Source organism: Dromiciops gliroides, chromosome 1, assembly GCF_019393635.1.
Source record: "Dromiciops gliroides isolate mDroGli1 chromosome 1, mDroGli1.pri, whole genome shotgun sequence".
NCBI classification, from domain to species: Eukaryota; Metazoa; Chordata; class Mammalia; order Microbiotheria; family Microbiotheriidae; genus Dromiciops; species Dromiciops gliroides.
The window spans coordinates 543,875,216-543,881,215 of NC_057861.1; the positions used below are offsets into that span (position 1 = coordinate 543,875,216).

General features: G+C 43.0%; 1 protein-coding gene across 1 annotated transcript in view; it reads right to left on the bottom strand.

Annotated features, from left to right (window-relative positions):
• Positions 1 to 5,379, bottom strand: part of SDR42E2 (short chain dehydrogenase/reductase family 42E, member 2) — a 44,204-nt gene extending 38,825 nt beyond the window's left edge. Inside the window, exon 1 of the mRNA XM_043975926.1 lies at positions 5,322 to 5,379. The gene's annotated coding sequence lies outside the window, so the exon portion shown is untranslated. The remainder of the gene's footprint in view (positions 1 to 5,321) is intronic.
• Between the last annotated feature and the right edge of the window lie 621 nt (positions 5,380 to 6,000).

Consider the following 6,000-nt stretch of genomic DNA (forward strand, 5'->3'; position numbering starts at 1 on the left):
ACTGGGATAAGGGTCCCCCATCTCATGTTTGTGAAGTTGGTTTTTTTGGAACCTGTTAAATCTGATTTCCTTAATGTTAGCCCATCATTTTAGCCTGTTGAGATCTTTCTGAATCCTCACTCTCTCATCCCATGTGTTACTATTTTCCTCAGTTTCAGACCATCTGCAAATCTGATAAAGGTACCATACATTACTTTATCTTTTCTTCTAATACCTCCTCTCCACTCACGCTGCCACCCACTTAGTTGAAACCCTGACTTCCTGGACTATTGTAATAATTTCCGAATTCTGCTTGTTGAAAGCTTTCTCTTCCTTTAAAGCCCAGCTCAGATGCCACTGTATTCATGAAGTCTTCCTTGATCTCTTCTGGATGTATCTGCCCTGCCTTCTTAAACTTTCTTATAGTGCTTTGAATATTTCTTTTACTCTCATCACACTCTGCCATATGGTGTAGTTATTTGGGAACACGTCATTTAACTGCTCTCATTTCAGCTTCAGTTTACTTATCTGTAAAATGGGGATAATGGTACCTGTGGGTACCTACCCTTTGGGATTGTTGTGAGACTCAAAGAAGATAATATATGGTTTTGTTTGTTTGTTTTGCGGGGCAATGAGGGTTAAGTGACTTGCCCAGGGTTACACAGCTAATAAGTGTCAAGTGTCTGAGGCCGGATTTGAACTGAAGTCCTCCTGAATCCAGGGCTGGTGCTTTACCCACTGTGCCACCCAGATGCCCCTGATAATATATGTATTTTGCCAACCTTAAAGTTTTCTGCAAGATGTTCCCAAGGTCTTTGTGTTTTAATAAGCTGTAGTAGCATAAAACTTCAATAAGATTTTTGAGTCATCCTATATAAATGCCAGAAATTATTATTATTCCCATTTGACTGTTAAGTTTAAGTTTATTTTAGTTCCTTAAGGGTAGGTGGTGACTGTCTTTTTCAACTCTGTATCACTATCACTCAACACAGTGCCTGGGAAATACTTGGATAACTCAAGAATCTGTAATTCCATTGCTACTCCTTGCAGTCAATCATTCTGTGCTTTAGTAGATGGATCATAGACCTAGAACAGGAAGGAACTTTAGAACTCATCTAATACAACTCTTTCATTTGGCAGATGAGTAAACCAAGGCTAAGTGACTTGCCTGAGGTGGCACACAGCAAAATTATTATTATTATTATTATTATTATTATTGGTGAGGCAGTTGAGGATAAGTGACTTGACCAGGGTCACACAGCTAGTAAGTGTCAAGGGTCTGAGGCCAGATTTAAACTCAGGTCCTCCTGAATCCAGGGCCGGTGCTTTATCCACTGCACCACCTAGCTGCCCCACATACAGCAAATTTGAGATCTGAACTCAGGTCCTTTGATGCCACACTGCACAATGAAGTATCAGCATCAGAAGACTTCTACGAAGCTAATAAATGTTTGTTAAACTGAACTGATCGGGTCCATCTCCACGTGGAAGAATAATCAGAGAGTGGCTTAAGTTGATTACAAGAGGGAGAGAATGGTGGCAAGAAAACCTGTTAGAAGGGTCTTGGCAGTAGTTCAAGTGGGTGATAATCATTCAATTAATCAAGCATTTATTAAGGAATTACTGTATGCCAGGCATTGTACTAGGTGCTGGGTATATAAATACAGAGAAAGAGGCAATTTCTGCTCTCAAGGATCTTAATGGGGGAGACAACCGTATATATAAGTATATAAGCAATAAACATAAAGAGGATAAACAAATAGCAGTAGGGTTAGAAAGAAGGAAACTAATTCAAAAAACACTGTTGAGATAGAAAAGACAGGACCTAGTTACTGGATGTGGAAGGAGAGGAAGAGGAGAGGTAAATTTGGGTTCATTGTAAGTACATGAGTTTCACTTCTTTTTTGGACACCAGCTGCTGGGAGCCATTGTCTCCCTGAACAGTTGCCTCTCTTACCGCTGTTTAAAGGGCATACCTTGGGCAGTAGCCTCAGTTGGGTGCATCCTAGGGACAGCTCTGCACACAATCACATTATATAGTCTTCCTCACTTTCACAGCCAAACTCTAAGAAGTTGTCTATACTCCTCAACCCACTTTCTTTTTCTTTTTTTTTAATTATAAAAGTATTTTATTATTTTCCAGTTACATGTAGAGATAGTTTTCAACATTTGTTTTTATAAGATTTCTAATTTTGAATTTTTCTCCCTCCCTCCCCTCCATGCCCCCCTCCCCAAGACAGCAGGAAATCCGATATAGGTTATATATGTACAATAACATTAAACATATTTCTGCATTAGTCATGTTATAAGAGAAGAATCAGAGCAAAAGCACCAAAAACAAAAGAAATAGTATGGTTCAATCCGCATCCATATTCCATAGTTCTTTTTTTTTTTTTTTTCTGGATTTGGAGAGCCTTTTCCATCATGAATCCTTTGGAACTTTCTCGTACCATTGTATTGGTGAGAAGAATCAAGTCTATCACAGTTGATCAACACATAATGTTGATGATACTGTGTACAATGTCCTCCTGGTTTTGCTCATCTCACTCATCATCAGTTCATGCAAGTCCTTCCAGGTTTCTCTGAACTCCTCCTGCTCATTGTTTCTTACAACACAATAGAATTCCATTACATTCATATACCACAACTTGTTCAGCCATTCCCCAGTTGATGGGCAGCCCCTCAATTTCCAATTCCTTGCCACCACAAAAAGAGCAGCTATAAATATTTTTGTACATGTGGGTCCTTTTCCCTTTTTTATGATCTCTTTGGGAAAAAGACCCGAAAGTGGTATTTCTGGGTCAAAGGGCATGCACAGCTTTATAGCCCTTTGGGCATAATTCCAAATTGCTCTCCGGAATGGTTGGATCAGTTCACAGCTCCACCAACAATGCATTAGTGTTCCAATTTTTCCACAGCTTCTCCAACATTTATTATTTTCCTTTTTTGTCATATTAGCCAATCTGATAGGTCCTAACTCATTACTTGACTGAAATTGCTCTCTCCAAGGTCAATGAGGATCTTTTAATGGCAAAATCAAATGGTCTTTTCTTAGTCTCTTTGTCTTTGAACTCTTTGCAGCATCCCACACTGTTGGCCACCTCTTTTTCCTGGATGTTTTCCCCTTCCTGGGTTTTGATAGCACTGCTTTCTCCTGGTTCTCTTCCTACCTGTCTGGCCATTAACTTTCTTTGGCTTGTCCGTGTCCTGCCTCTGAAATATAGGTGTCTCCTAAAAGGTGGTTTTGGATCTTATTTTTTCTCTCTATACCCTCTCTCAGGGGGTTCTTGTGAAGAATTCCATCCTATTTTTATGCAGATGGCTCTCAGATCTCTATATCAAACCTTAATCTTTCTCCTGAGCTCTAGTCCCATATACCAACTGCCTAATGGACATCTCTACCTGGAGATAGATATCTCAAACTTAACATGCCTCAAATGAAATTTTATTATCTTTCCTCTCAAACCCACCCTTCTTAACTTCTCTGTTTCTATTAGGGACACCACCATCCTCAGAATCATGCAGGTTTACAACCTTGAAGTCATCCTCAACTCTCTACATTCCCCATATCCAGTCCAAACTCTCATCAGTTCTGCCTCCATCACACTTGGAATCCATCCCCTTCCTCTGTGAATACAGCTATCCCAGACCAGCCTCTTTTCACTTCTCATCTGGACCATTGCAATAGGCTCCTAACTGATCTTCCCTTATCTAGCCCCTTCCTTCTCCAATCTGTCCACACATCTGCCAAAGTGAGATCCCCAGAGCTCACGTCTGACCATGCCACCTCCTTTCTCAGAAAGCTTCCTCTGGCATTTTAAAGCCTTTCACAATTTGGCGTTAACTATCTTTCCAGACTGAATTCACACTACTTCTCCTTAAACATTATGTTCCAACCAAATGGGTCTATTTGCTCTCCCACCCTTGCCCCTACATATGACATCTTCTGCCTTCAAGCTTTTAAGAGTCTGTCCCACATGCCCCGAATTGCACTTCCTCTTCATCTCTGCTTTTTAGAATCTATGGCTTCCTTCAAGTCTCAGTTTAAGTGCCTCTGACACAAGAATATTCCTGATGCTCCCAGATATTGCTTTGTATGTATTGTACACAAATAGTACTTACAGTGTCCTGAATATATGTACACATATTTTCCGTGAACATACTGTTTTTCCTCAAGTAGAATGCAAACTGCTGTTGTTAAAAAAAAATTGTATTCCCAAATGCCTACCTAGCATAGTGTTTGCATAGAATCTGTGATTATATTTATTAATGCCTGTTGAGTGAATGGTCATTAGCATAAATAACACATGAAACACACCTAATTAGGAGAGTGAAGGTGAGTGATGGGAGGATGAGTGTTCTAAGGCAAGTATAACTCCAGAGAAGTGCCCCAAGTACCCCTTCCCCCCAAAGCTATGGGTTGTGTGGGGAGAGATTTTGTTTTTGTTTTTGTTTTTGTTTTGTTTTTTTGTGGGGGGAGGTTGTTATTGGGAATTAGGAGACCTGGGTTCTCCACTGTCATTCCTACCTGGAAAAAGTCACTCTCAACTTCATATTTCTAATTCAATGTAGAGAGAATAAGGCATAATATACAGAGAGTAAGGCATAACACGTGGGCAGATCAAGTGCCAAAAGTGCCAAAGCATGGAATCCAGATATTAGATCAATAATCTATGGAAGATTTATGGAGAAACCTGCATTGTCCAGGATGAAAAGGTTTGGATGGGTTGCCATCTGTTTGGGAAGTATGGTACTATGTAAACAACACTGACCGCTCCAGGTCGTTCCCGGATCTAATCCCGTCTCTGATACTTTCTTATGCATGTGATCTTGGTCAAGTCATTAACTTCTCTAGATCTCAGTTTCCTCTTCCGTAAAATGAGGAGGTTGGACTACAGATTCCTTCCAGCTCTCATCTATGTCCTATTCTCCAAGGTCCTTTCAGGCTTTAACATTCTGGGGCTGGTCTAAGTTAGGTGGAAAGGAATGTATGTTCTGAGAGCGTGAGACCTTTGGGAAAAGGGAAGATGCTCCATCGGCATTTAGGTCTGGTTCTCACTGGCAGAACCCCTATCCACAAAGGAGGAAGAAGCTAAGCCAAGACAAGCTGAATGGAGCTGGACATAAGCACATCTCCCCACCTCCACACACCCCAAGACCTTCTGGTCCCCGAAACTTCATTCCTGATCTTCTCCCGAGTGCAAGGTCTATACTTCTCCCCAACTCCAGGTACTGCACTCCCCGCTCCCCATGTCGCGCATACCCCGCCACCATCACGTCCAGGCCCGGCCCGAGTGCCTCCGCCCTTCTCTCATCCCCCCAGGTAATGGCTCCCAGCTCACCTGGTCCCTCTATAGCTGTCTCGGCCCGGACGCTTGTGCTCCTTAGCACCTGTCTCCCTCCTCTCTCCGGTCCCCAGGAGTGGCCCAGCTGGGCAGTGAGGGGCGGGGCCAGGACGCAAAGGGCGGGGCCACCTCGGGACACGCCCGGAGGTGCGGGGCACTTCACCTCTCATCGCTTTCCAGCTAAAGGGGACTCCTGGGTTCTGTCCCCGAAACTTGAAGCAATCCCCCACCTCCCTGCCCCTTTCCAGGTTCACTTTCTCCAGATGTGACCGAAGCAGCTTGTACCCCTCTGTCCCTTCCATCAGAGGCACCAGGAGAGAAGCAGATCTGGTGGGGCTTAGGTAGAGTTGGAGCGGCAATCGGAAGCCAGCAGTTGTGGAAAGAAAACGGCTTCCTCCTCAGTCCGTCTCCAAAAGGTCCAATCACTTCGACAGAATTTGAACCTTTGCTTCGAGTTTTGAAGTTCGGGGTCATCTCCAAACGGATTGCATCTTCTAGTTATAGAAGAGCACTTAGTAAACACGAATTAACCTGGCCATAAACGCTCCCTTTGAACGGTGGCCTCTTCCCATTTTACAGATAGTGGAAGTGCTCTGATTCCCAAAGTGAGGAAAGGATCTCGGGATCCTCTCATGAGGTGCCTTGTGTAGCAGGGGAGACTCAGGCAGGATCTCCT